Genomic DNA, 13,600 nt, shown 5'->3' on the forward strand with positions numbered 1-13,600 from the left:
GCTCTGCACAGCGCCGACGGCAAACAAAGAAGAGCGCACTAACATGGCATTTGTTTTTGTATTTGTTTCCACCTCCAGGGCCTTAGTGTTGATATTGGTGTATTTATTATTTTATGTTCGCATTATGCATGAGAAGAAGCAGCAGCCAATTGCATTACATCACCACATTATGCTCATTTTCAACCCCCATCCTGGATGGACGTGGATGAGAAAGCAGCTTGGAACATTTTGTTTAGAAAGTACCGGTGCAACTTGAGTTTTACTTTAAAATGTACAAAGTATCTTCAACACAGCAGGATTAGCTGTTGTGCATTATCCTGTGACATTTATGTACATTATGTTAAATTCAGATGATATGTGTGCAGTTAGAGCCAGGTGAGTCAGTGTGGGGAGCTACTGCCACCCAGAGGCTGAAAACTGTTGCATCTGCATGAAGAGGACCGTTTATATTTGCAAGCCAAAATGGAAAACCATTGAAACCGCCAGTGATATTTGCATGCATAATGTACCTTAAACAAGACCTCTTTGTTTGATCATACGCTTAAATATGCATGATTGTATTCTCTCTTTTATTTTTCCAGATTGAGGATCCACCACTACAGTATTTCATCCCCAGATTGTATGTACAGTATAGGGTTAAAAAAGCTTCTGCTTTACAGACTGAGAGAGAGAGATGGAAGGATGCAGATCATATCTGTTCCTCTGGCAGTCTGGGTCGAGTAGTTTGGTTTTCTTCATCCGTCACTGGTTGTAGTTTTTTTTTTTAATTGTTTGTATTGTTTTGCATTGATTAAATGATTGACATAAGATGAACTGGCATGTTTTTATCAACTACTTTACATTAATATGTTCAACTGACACTGATCATGAGAAACAGCTGTTTTGAAGAAAATATGGATCTACATGGGATGTTGTCAAACTTCCAACTTTGAGATTTTGAAAGAAATGATGCATAGGATGTTAAGACTACTCTAAAAATGATTGTGTATAATTCAGGCAATTGTTAGACCAAGCAGGTACAGTACAAACTGCAGAAAATCAATCTCACGTAATAATTCCCCCAGCTTTCAAATGTAAAACATGAATGGACCACTGTCACTATAAAATACAATATTATCTTTTGTTTTATAACTAAGGCTCATTATTTCACAATCATTAGAGCCCAGATTTGCTTGTGTGTAAGAAACAGAAAGTAAACAGTTAGTTACTGTGCACACTGGGAAAATAGGTATTCCCTTTTAATGCACTTATTTTGACATTTCCAAATTGAGACATTGATTAATTCACATTTTAAGGAGGGGTATAACCCTTGTCATTACTGATATCACTAATGAAAAGATAATGTAGTCTATTTTTTTCTTATGTCCCAATTCAACCCATTCAGAAAGTTTAAAGTTTCATCTATTCTATTGCATTAAGTCTTAACAGGCCTGTGGTGTGATCACATCAATGCCTGCTTTGTACATACTGTATATGGTGATAATTGTCCTGCAACAGATATGGCAACACTACGAGCATTCACCACCAGGTGTCACCTTTGAACAATATTACACAACTGAACAACAAGTTATCTGTACAACAATGTTTATATTCTGTGACAAATTCATAATTTCTAAAAAAGAAAGTTTGAATTTTCCACTTTTCAGCCACATAGTAGGCAGGTCAGAGGTCAGCCCTGCAGCAATGATCAAATGATGAATGTGCTGTTGCTCTTGTTCCCTTTATATGTCTCCTCAATTACATGTCAAATAATAAACGCCAGGGCCGATACCTTCAGTTTAATGTGTGATAATGAGCTCCCTCATCATTTACTGGATAGAGAATGAAAGCATCTGTTGTATCACAGATGTTTCTATCACTGAACTTCTGAATCACTGTTTGGAGCAAATGCTGTAAATCATAAAATTGGCCTAAGATCTGACAGCGTTGGCTCGTGCTTCATAATGACATAATTCACACAGTAACACATCAGTGGGTGATGGCTGAACAGAGTGACAAACATAGTTCTTGATGTGTATGGGTGTGTGCAGACTTACAGCCCATGAAGGGTAATTCTGTCACAGCCATCAGTTATGGTAGTGGTAAACGTGGCTGTACTCTGACCCCATATCATCCTGACTAATTGGCCCTTATAGTTGTATGGAGGTGTATTTACGCTGAACATAACGCTGATTATGCTGCTGACAACAATGAGCCTCAGACCTTTCCCACCATCACACACACAGAAACATTATGGCAACCTGGCATCAGGGAGTTACATGTGGCCTTGTATTGAAAAGGCTGTATGTTTTGATTGTGGAGCCTTGACATTTTGAAAGGCTGTGTGTGTGTGTGTGTTGTTCCTGTTGCTTTGCATTGCAGCCCTCGGGGCCAAGTATGCAGGACCCCATTCTCTAGACCCACTAATGTTCAAACATGCCTTTGAGTTCATTCATCAATCTTAATGCCGGCTCAGACCAGCAGTCACAAGCAGGAAGTTTACTAAGAAGTAAATTGCAGTTTGAATCTTGACACAGTTATGGACGCAAAAAAAAGTGCACCAGCACAAGTTATGACGAATTCTGCTTCAAAATAGCTTCTTTGTCCCTGAGAAGTGTGAATGGTGAAATATGTTTTTGTATTTTTCTCAAGGGTGGCACCAAACAAAACCAAAACTATTCACTTTGGTTTCAAATATGGCAAGGAAAGCAAGATAATCCTCGGTTAATCAGTCACCAGACACACGCTGATTCATTTTATGTCAGGTGACTATTAAACTATTACACTTATCAACTAGATTTACTAGGGAGCAAAAATGAAACTCAGGCAAGGGTAAGATGAGGCAGAAATGTAACCTACATGAATCCTGAAATTAACCAAGGTGGTAAAAAAAAAAAAAGTATTATTTTCCTAAGAGTAATGATGAAACTTAATTCACTCCTTGTGCATTCATCATGAATTCCAGCTTGAATTGAGTTTTGAGATATCAAATCTTTGCCACGCACTGCAGAAGGGGGGAAATAATTCCACGCACTTCTATTGGACAAAGAAAAAAACAATAGCTGATTTAATTGGCTTATTTCGCACTGTCCCTAATATTGACCAATTAAAAACGTGAGTGGGCGGGGCTCACACTGGACATTTTTTTCCTCCTCCGTTTCTCTGGTGGCAGCAGAGGGAGGGGTACCGCCGCTGCTGCTGCTCACAGTGTTGTTGTCTGTGGCTGCTGCTGCCGCTGCTGCTGGGACACAGAGCCGCCAAGGTCGGTGAAAGTAAACTCTCTGACCGAGACTCCGGCTCATAACTCCTCCACAGCACCGACCAGGAAGGACACACCGGTGAGTTGTTGCCTTTGACCAACTTTTACCGCTGTTTTCTCGGCTCGTGGTCGCCTGGGGGTCGTGCCTAAACCCCCCCCTCCTCTACTTCAAATCAGTGACTGTCAAAACGAGTTCACATGGGACCAGATGCCGGGGAGGAAGCGCTACGTTGCTAGCTCACATTAGCCGCTTTCCTTGACGTTGAAAACGGAGGGTAACTTAGTGGTGTGTGGTTGTGTTGAGTCACTGTGTGTGAGTGTGTGAGGACTTTAACACGGGGCACAGACAGCTTTCTGTCGGTGTGTTTCTTTATCCTGACAGCAGCAGCTCCAGCTAACACACACACAGACACACACACGCTCCGGCTAGCCAGCAAACTTAGCTTGTGAGTAGCATCCAGTTTATAGCCACCACATTTTATTGTAATTTATCCTCATTTAAAGAGCCGGATAATACCGTTACTGGTTTGTTTTTGACTCTCATTGGCCTGAACGAGCGAGTGAGTTGAGATAACCTCTGTTGGGCCGTAGTTTGGTAAGAGTTAAGAGAGTTTAACAACTTTTCACCCGCAATCAGTGCGTTTTCACAACAGTGTAAAGTCCAACACGAGCAGACGACAGTGAAGTGTACATCATCAAACAGGTGGCTGCAGCATTAACTGCCTTGTCTCCTTTTCTAGCAGCTCTTATATCTCAACCTGTTTGACTGGTGGAGGAGTCCTGATATTCTGGCTCGGTTACATGTTTATGGGTCCGAGACCAGGCTACAACAGCTGTTTCCTTGACTGACTCTGTCTGCTGCCCTGTGGGACATTACTGGAGGACATACCTCATTACATCCAGCATACAGCAGCACTATATGATTGCTCATGGTTGAATCGGGACACTACCTCAAGTCATTGCACTGTTGAGGAGCAGGAGGTGGTGGTTGATGTGGGGAGCTCAACCTTTGGGGAAGGTGTTAGGTCCTTAAGAAATGAGTCAAGACTGAAGACTTTTTAAGAATTGAGTCCAAAGACTGAATTGTGGGAACTAGTTGCAAAAAAAAAAAAAAAAGGAAAAAAGAAAGGTATGTGCATGTGTATCTGATGGCGCCAGCTGAGATACCAATTTTTTTGCACATTGTGAGAGGAATGCGGTTTATTGCGCCTCTCATTGCACTGAAATGGCGCTCTTTTGTTGGAGAAGACATACAGCAACAGCTGCAGACCTCAACAACAGTGTGTGTGTGTGTGTGTGTTTGCGTGCACATGCGTGTATATGTGTTTTGTTTCAGTCGGTATGCCAGGCTGTAATTGCAGCATTTCAGGAATGCTGGTTGAATTCAGTGACTTAAAGCGTACCGGACAATGGCTGTTGTATGGATGAACCTGGTTCCTCCGTAGAAAAGGGAATTGAAATGTTTTGCATGTGTTTTGCATGGCCGTGTGTGTGCTGCAGAGTTCACTTTTACACGTTGGTTGACAAGTTAGGGCACGCTGGGCTTTATAGGGCCCCAAAAGAGAAGACGCAGAGTCATTACTACAAGCAGCAGGATATAAAAAGAGTCATGATGTGGCACTCGGTTTACAACATCTAAATTATATCTTGTTCTGTTTGACTCTCCATAGGTTTTAAACCTTTGTTTTCAAATGCATGGCCATGAAGATGCTCCAAACACTCTCTAACCTTGTAGCAGAAAGCGCCATGTTCAGCACTAACTATTTATATGGATGAATATTCCTTTTGTGATATTGATTTGCTTTGAGGCGCGTGTCCCTGCAGACTTTGTTTGGCAATAATTACAGTAACCGACTGACAACTTTCTTTTGTTGCAGCTAATGTGAACTGACTAATCACCTCTTGTTGGCTTTTGTTTGGTTCTTGTGAACCTTGAAAAGGGCTCAGATGCTGTGCTCATGTAATGTGGTGCGGCAAATTGGAGAGCACTGGAAAAAGCAAAAGACGTGTCAGACTTAACAAATGTCTCTTGGCGGAGGTTGAATGCAGCGTGTTTGTTTGGCTGAAAAAGCTTGATCATCGTCCTGGCAGAGCAGTTGCTGTTAAAGTACTGTAGTAATGTCACACAGTTTTGTTCTCTCACCATTAGGTGTCTGTTGTGTATGTGCGTGTGTGTGTGACAGAAAAACAGGATATGGTATCTCACACCCTTACTAGCAGTGGCATTTTTTCACGTTGTGGTTTTTTTTCACCTGCTGCTGCATTTCAGGTTGCCTGAGGCGAGCATGTGGGAGAGGCTTTGTGCTGCATCGCAGTCTTTCTCTTGCATTTATTAAACTCCACTTGGCTCGTATAGCAAGGATACCGACTATAGCAAGCTTGTGGAATATGTTCAGCCTTATCATTTGCTGCATATCACAAAAGGGCAGCTAGGTATACAGTTCTACCTCAGCAGTTTCCCCAAGAACCAAACAACCAGGACCACAATATACGATCAAACCTAAAATTATCTAACACGATCTTTTGATTGTGTCATGAGCAAGATAACACAGTATCAACCTTAACCACACTCTGAAAACTTGATGCTACCCCAACCCCACCCTCTGATGTGTGAAATATGATGACCATAGCCATTATAGACCTATTACAAAGACGCTTCCAGCCTCTAAAATGTGCTGCTTTAAACTCTTACCAAGCCGGATGGAGGTAATGTGATATTTGCAGTTTAGCTGTTCTCAAACTCCAAATGAAACTGCTTGCTGCAGCGGTTTTTGATTGCTGGAGTCCAGCTCTGAATCACAAGTTGCTTTGTGACACTAAATGAGAGATCCCAAAGGATTTCCTTCCAGCACTGCACCGGTGCCAAGTCTGATATCGGACTGAGGTTTTAGCTGAAGCAGCAGTTTGAAGCTTTCTTGTGTTATTATTTCACTGTTGTCACCGGCAAAAGGTTATGCAGGACTGCAACAGCGTGCAACAAAGCAGCACACGTTTGTTTTATGAGTGTAAGATGTTGGCTGAATGTATAGTGCTCCCTGCTGTGCTTGTTCAACAGCACAACAAATTAAAGTGTCACTGCTGCAGCAAGAGAAAACACATGAAAATTAAAAACTGTATGTTAGTTACATTATATAAATTAATATTTGTTATTTTAAAGCTGAGGCATGACAAATATTTCCACATATACAATAAAAACATACAGATTTTTCTTATTTGTCAGGTCATTGTTGTGCGCAGCCTTTCAAAAGAGGCTGAACACACTTTTTACACTTATTAAAATCATTATTGCATTGAGACAGAACAAAGTGGCTAAGAAGTCCCTCCGCTCCGCAGCTCCTGGCTCTTAGCGCTCGGCTCTCCTCCTGTTATCAACGACTAATCATCCAGTGAACCACCAGCCACCGCTGACTCAGCCAACGCTGCCATCTGGGCTGGAACAGAAAACACAGCAGACTTCTCACTGGGTCTAGAGCCGCAGTCGCTCAGCTAACAGATTGCGTGTGCGTGCGCATGCTTGTGACAGTGGAAAAAGTGAAAGAGAACTTAAGAGAGCAATAAAGTGTAGACAGTGGTAAAGATAAAGTCTTAAGAGGGTTTAAAAAATAAAATAATATCATAAATACTCACCTCAGTCTTTCAAATAATATTATTGGAACAACGTTTCGGCGTTTCATTTCTCTCGAGGGTCGGTCAGTAAGTATTGACACAATTGGGGGAAAAAAAGTGGTATGAACTTGTTTTCTTGGTCAAATCATTGAATGCCATGCTCACAATAAAGTCTGTTGAGCGTAAAGTCGGACGCACGTTTCAACCTAATCATAATAATGGGTCTTGACTTAATCTGCCACCAACACTTTATCTTTTTATTGTTTGTTTCACCATATGCATAGCCAGGACTCTCCGGGAAGCAGAATTGATAATAGGTGGCCACATGAAAGTAAAAACACTAAAAGGAAGAGCATGTAAAGCAGCAGCCACTAACTCACAAAGTCACATTGTGTTGTGGATCAAAAATATAATTATATTTAGATAATAAACCTGACAGTTGTTTGATAATTGACTAATATCCCATCAGTAATCATTTAACAGACTAATTGTTTCAAATCTCTCTGTCCAAACATGAAAATAATCACTGTGAATGCAGCTTGAGGAAGAGAAGCAACAAGCTAAACCACAGGTACTTTTTCGAGAAAGAGTGTGTAGGGACTTAAACAATAACTATGTGTTTCAAACTATGTGACAACTCCACACATTGCATCAAGCTGCTTCACAGTGACAGTGCACGCCGGTTCATTGTCACACTGTTGTGACTTACATGTACTGGGACACTTGGATCAAACTGAGTCATTATTAACTTTATGACGCTGACCTGTCACAGAGCCCGCTGGGAAACAGACCTGTTAATCACAATGATGATTTCCGTGGTAATTGTGAACCCACCAGCACAAGGAACCTTTTCTGTCTCCCAGCTCGGCAAAGCAGGATTAATAAACCTCAGCTGTTCCAACGGCTTATCTCTTAAAAGATTAAAGTGTTCCAGCACCTTAAGCCAGCAGTGTTCAATATTCACCCAAAAAAAATCAGCAATATATTGTTAAGTTCATTGTTGGCCCTGTCTGATCCCCTCCTGTTTTTATTACTCTCAGGAAATGAGCTCTGTGTGTGTGTGTGTGTGTGTGTGTGGTCGACCGTGGCTGCGTCGCAGTAAAACAACGTGCGAATTAAACTGTCCGCTCCCAAGTTCCTGTTTTACACACAAACTACCTGTCTGCCTGTCTCTTTATCTGTCTGTCTGCCTGTGAGAATAAGCGTGCGTCGAGGCCGCGCAGCCTCATGACCCTGCACACTTCCCGCTCACGTTTCACTTTTTCTACTCACATCCTGTCAGCGGGACAACAGCTCTCTGTGCATGAGTGTGTTTTCTGTACACTTTCAGACCGTATACGCTCCCGCTGCCTGCTGTTGTTCTTGTGATCGTCACTTCTCTTACGTTTATTATTCCTGTTGCGCCGATGCCGTTGCTGTTATTTTGTCTCTGGTTTATCGTCACGTCGCCTGCTGGTGTAACAACACAGGAAGTTAAAGTTCAAGTTTTGTTTTATGACGGGAAACTGATTTTGGTTTACTGAGGGGGGTCCAACCTTCAAACCACATACCCCTTGTGTGCTAATGTACAGTACTGTTTAAAGATGTTGTTTTGTAGGATTTCATTTATTAACTTTGATTACAATTGTTCATCCTGTTTCTATAATTTCTCTGTTGTCCTTTCTTACCCTAACCCTGTTCAGGTTTCATGCAGTCTCATGTCAGCGTGTTGTTCTTGAAACCTGAGTGGTGGTACGACAGGGTCATTTAAAATGCACGCCATCTGTCCTATCGATTTTGTGCAAACTACTTTGAACGACAAGCTTCTTTGCTTTGGCCGTTTATTTATGCACAAATGCCTAGAGCATCATATTTTCTAGGCCACTGGAAAATTGGAAAGCCTTTGGAAAATGTGTTGAGTGCAAAGATAAGTTAAAAACTATTAAAAAAGGTAACTTGGATTTAATTGTTCTCATTTCCGCTTTTCTCTGTCACCCACTGTATTTGTGATTATGTTTATTTCTAGTCTATAATACATTTAAGATGAAATGATAAATGTCTTTGTCCTCTGTGAGACAGTGTCTTTGTAGCTACCTGCTGGTACTTGCCACTAGCGCCAGATTGCTGAGTTTGAAAGCAAATTCCACTGTGAACTGCAACAATGTGCAACACAAGAGTGCACCGCTTGTCAAATGTGCGAAGCATTATAATATTTGAGCTTGACAGAGGAATAGTGAGTTTGCTGTGCTCTGCCACTCCACCTGTTTTTACTGCATTTCCACAGCTGGCAGGTGGATCTTTTTGGCATTTTGCAACTCAGCAGCACGCTCACTGATCTCAGCAGGTGCAGGAATCTGGAGATTTACAGCTGTTTATTGTTCATGACAAGCTTAACGGCCTGTGAGAGCAGAAATATTAGGATGTGGAGGAGAACAGCCGTCACCCTCTGGTAAAGGAGGGTGTATCAGCATAAAAACCAATAGAGGGACCACAACAACAGCAGCTCTGTCAGGACAGGGCACCGAGTGTGTCCAAACTGATTTACTGTCTGAGTGCTGCAGAGTAATGGCTTAAACTCTGATCCTGATTACTGTATGCTGGGATTATGATGATTAATGCTGATTATTAGTCTTGATCATTTGATTATGTAATTATTCAAAGGTTTAGAGCGCAGTGCTAGATTTCTTTTCTCTTGCATACATACTGCAGTTGTACCTTATGCACAGTTTGATAATTTTGCAGCCTTTGTGGGTAGAAGTGTAAACGGTCACGAGTCACATCTCAATTTGTTCTTGATGCGGTGTCCTACTTTGGCTTTGGTTCTACTTTTGCTTCGTGCAGTCTCCATAGGCAACTGACTGTGTGTGCAAACTGCAAAGCTACATTTTCACTTATCAGGTGTGGATATAAGCTACACAACATGCAGACCCGACAGAAAAGGTAGCAAAGTGAAAGTACTGTTGGTATGGTAGGAAAAACCATTTGGCCCAGATATGTTGCATGACTAACTGAGAGAGTGCACTTGATCTTGGCCTCGGTTGACAAACTTGTCTGATGACAGAGGCCAAAGGCCTGCATGCTCTGTAAAGGTCAAGTATCGTCTGCCAGGCCATTCTGAAGTGATTAGCCCCGATGCTTCACAGCAGAGCAGCCACCACTGGATGCCATAAATAGGTTTGTTTTCTTAAGGAAACCCCTGTGCCCCACTCCCTGTGTAGCCTGTTTTTTCAGAAATTAGTCAGACCCTCTCTCTATATCTCTCCCTCCCTCTCTCTCTCTCTCTCTCTCTCGCCAAGCTGCAAACAATAAGCTTAGCAGTTTATATCATGTAGCTCAGTGTTTAGAGGGATTAACTGTTAAGTAGTTCAGTTTAAAGATGGACAGAATTAGCTAAATGAGATACCTTCACATTGGTAACATGAAGCTAATTGTGCATATGTAGCGCAGTTAAATCAATTAGGTGATCATCTCGTTTAGCTAGAATAAGCTGTGACTCAAACATTTTTGGAACATAGGCCTCTTATCTTTTTGGCCAAAGCTTGATAAACTGAAAATGACGGTCTGTGGTTTCATGCTCTTGACTCTTGTATCTGTAACAGACAAACAAATTAGCACAGTAATTAATGACCCAACAGAGACGGATCTCTTTCCAGTATTTATGCTATAAGCTAAGCTAACCAACGGCTCGCTATAGCTTCATATTCAACTGCTAGTTCAACATTTTGGCAAATTGTCCCTTTGCCATAATCCCTATAGTCATAGCAGTAGGTTCATTACCTTTAATTGTCGGTGCAAGCTATTTTTAGAACGCCGGAGCAGAGCCGCGAGCTGCTCAGAGCTACGCTACGGAGGCTAATGGGATTTCTTGGTTTCCCTCATCAACCTCATCAAATACACAATCCAACTCCAAAACGCTCTGGTGGACAAGTTGTGACCTGCACATTCACCACGTTATGAGATAATAACAGAACGTTACCACACAGAGTTGTTTTAGAGGTAAATTCAGAGACTGCTTGATGAAAAACTGCCCCGACGGAAACAGCGGGTTTGCATGAATTTACCTCGAAAACAACTCTGTCTGGTAACGTTCTGTTATTATCTCATAGCGTGGTGAATGTGCAGGTCACAACTTGTCCACAAGAGTGTTTTGGAGTTCTAAAAATAGCTTGCACCGACAATTAAAGCTAATTAACCTACTCCTAAAACTATAGGGATTATGGCAATGGGTCAATTTACCAAAATGTTGAACTATCCCTTTAAGGATGTGGAGAATATACCTCTAATCCTATTGTTGCCCTTTCATCCTTTAGATAAAGGCGTTTATCAAACGACCTCTGGTCTGAAAACATCAAAGCAGCAACAAGTGAGGGCTTTTGTTGCTGTTGGCCTTCCTCAGGTAATTCCAGTAGCAGCACATCTGTCTGTTTGATTATATTGTTTAGAATAATTCTGCTGCCAAGGTCCTGGCAGCTTAGCTTTCAGCCTGTTGCCAGACCTCCACCCGGCAGAGAAGGAGCCTGTAGTGGTGGAAAAGGCTTGATGCTCTCGCATACACACACTGGTTTCACACACAGACATTGTTCCCTTTGTATCTGTGCTGCCGACATGCAGGGCTCAGTAGAACAGAAGTGGCATTGAGCAGAGACGTAGGAGGAATTTCTACGCCTGGAGTCCCACTCTGTGCAGCTATGGCTGCTAGTAGCCAGACTGCCCCTCTCCAAATACCAAACGCCCTCCTTTACTTTCCTACTTGCTTCTTGCCTTGATTTCTCTTGTCTTCCTTCCATTGTTCTTTTTCATGCACTCTTATGTGCCTTGGCAGTCTCCCTCTCTCTCTCTATCCCACTTTCTCTTTCTCAGCTTTGACAGGAGTCTCTGTGAGTTGTTTACTACGTCCGCTGACCACCCCCCTCTTCCTCCTCCTCCTCCTCCCACTCCTCCTCCACAGCTCCAGAAAAAAATGACCACTGTGAGTTTCTGTCTCTGTTGCCATTATCAGCGTCCCCTCTCCCTCTCCCTGCACCAGAGGCCAGATGTGGAGGAGGGATAGTGGTGAGTTTGTAATGAGCAAGTGTAAAATTAGGCTGCAGGCCCAGCTGGCTGAACCAGAGGGCAGAGAGAGCCAGCAGCTGAACAGAGCCGAGTGCTGCTGCTGCTGCTGCTGCTGCTGCTGCAGAGGAGGAGACTCACTGCTGTGCCTTTAGTATCACTGACTCAAGTGTATGTGTGTGTGTGTGTGATACACGATGCATGGTTTCTGTGCAAGAGCATCAGGAGCACTTAAAAATTAACCGTGCTCGATGCGCAAAGAGTTCTCCACTGTGCACGCAGCGTGTCCAGAGCAGCAGTGGACCACAACAGTGGAGTCCTGTGCCGGCATGTGGAGTAGACTGTAAGAGGCAAAGGATAAAGGCCATCACTGATACAGCACAGGGAAGCAAGGCTGCCATTGTGGCCGTGCTGGGTAGGCCCACCCCCCCTCTCTTCTCCACAACCCGACCCACCCTCTGCCCTGCCTTCCAGCACCACCCCCCGCCCCCCACCCCCCCGGCCTGTGTCCATATTAGGGCAAAACTCAGCCAACCTCCCCTCGAGCAGAGCCACAACCCCCCCCCCAAACACGCCCTGCTGTCACATTTGCTCCAGCGAAGGGAGCCTGAGGGAGACGCAGCTCCCCTAACCCAATTTGAAGGCCTGTTTTCCTGGCCAGTCAAAACAGCAGAAGGATTTTAAAAATGGATGCAGAAAGCCAAGGCCAATCATGTTGTTTTTGTTTTAAGTGGCAGGCTGGTGTGTTTTTTTTTTTTATGTTTTCTTTTTTTTTGGGGGGGGGGGGTCTTTGATGGGCTTAAATTGAGCAGACATTGCCACTTAGTGACCATTTTCTCCAGCAGCCCTAATAGTTTTAGATCTGCATACATGCATATTTTGAGTAGTCTCAAGGCGACAGAGCCTTTAATCCTGCTGTTTAGTGCCAAGCTCTTCCTTTTCTGCCACATAAGTGCTCGATTTTAATGACAGTTATGCTACCAACTATGCAACTAGTCTGCTTAGTACTCAGTAGTTTTGCATTATTTATTTGAACAACTCTAAGCAGGTTGGTTTTAATGAGCAAGGCCAGATTATACCAGGCCAAAGGTCACCACTTTGGGTATGAACGATTTCTTCTTTGCTTCTCTGAACTCACTTTGCAGCCGGGAACGTTTTTTTCAGACGGTCACTTGATTCAACATGAGTGTGTTGCAGTGAGAACAAGTTAGAAGAGTCCATACAGAGAGTGTGCCGTTGGCAGAGTGAAGTTTAACCCTGGTAGTGAGAGACACACCGGTTAAACAATTCAGTTGTGCATGCCAGTCATTTTCCTAGAGATTCCCAAACAGAAGTTATTTTGGGTCATTGGTGTTGATTTTGGTTTCCTTTGGTTTATACAAAGTTCCTCCTGAAGGAAATGGATATGATGAACAGACATAAGAACCACTGTGTCAGTACTGTAGAGGTAGAACAGTCACACTTGTTTCATAGGGACTTACAGCATCAGCTCACACATGGACAGGTTGTGCAGACAATGACTGAGGACTGAGGAGCACTGAAGTGTCAGAGTTGTGTTTTTGACATGTCCTCATGGAGAATATCTTGATTTTATTATAACAATGTAACATCCTATTGAGCAGTGGATGTTCATTTGATACAGTGGAGAAAGTGAAAGATAAAATTCCTGCCTATTTATTTTGAAAACAGTCAACACTGAGCTAATGGAGGCTAATGGGCTCCTCTGAA

At 42.8% G+C, this 13,600-nt stretch overlaps 1 protein-coding gene across 4 annotated transcripts in view; it reads left to right on the top strand.

The window, feature by feature from the left end:
- The first annotated feature begins 3,180 nt into the window (after positions 1-3,180).
- The window catches only part of fam49a (family with sequence similarity 49 member A), a 39,807-nt gene continuing 29,387 nt past the window's right edge, over positions 3,181-13,600 (top strand). For 2 of the 4 annotated variants that reach the window (XM_085771534.1, XM_085771532.1), the window contains exon 1: positions 3,181-3,321. The gene's annotated coding sequence lies outside the window, so the exon portion shown is untranslated. The remainder of the gene's footprint in view (positions 3,322-13,600) is intronic. The other 2 variants (XM_085771533.1, XM_085771531.1) reach the window with 1 other exon arrangement.

This window comes from Trachurus japonicus, chromosome 24 (assembly GCF_045865225.1).
Source record: "Trachurus japonicus isolate A0001 chromosome 24, Traja_1.0".
Lineage (NCBI taxonomy): Eukaryota > Metazoa > Chordata > Actinopteri > Carangiformes > Carangidae > Trachurus > Trachurus japonicus.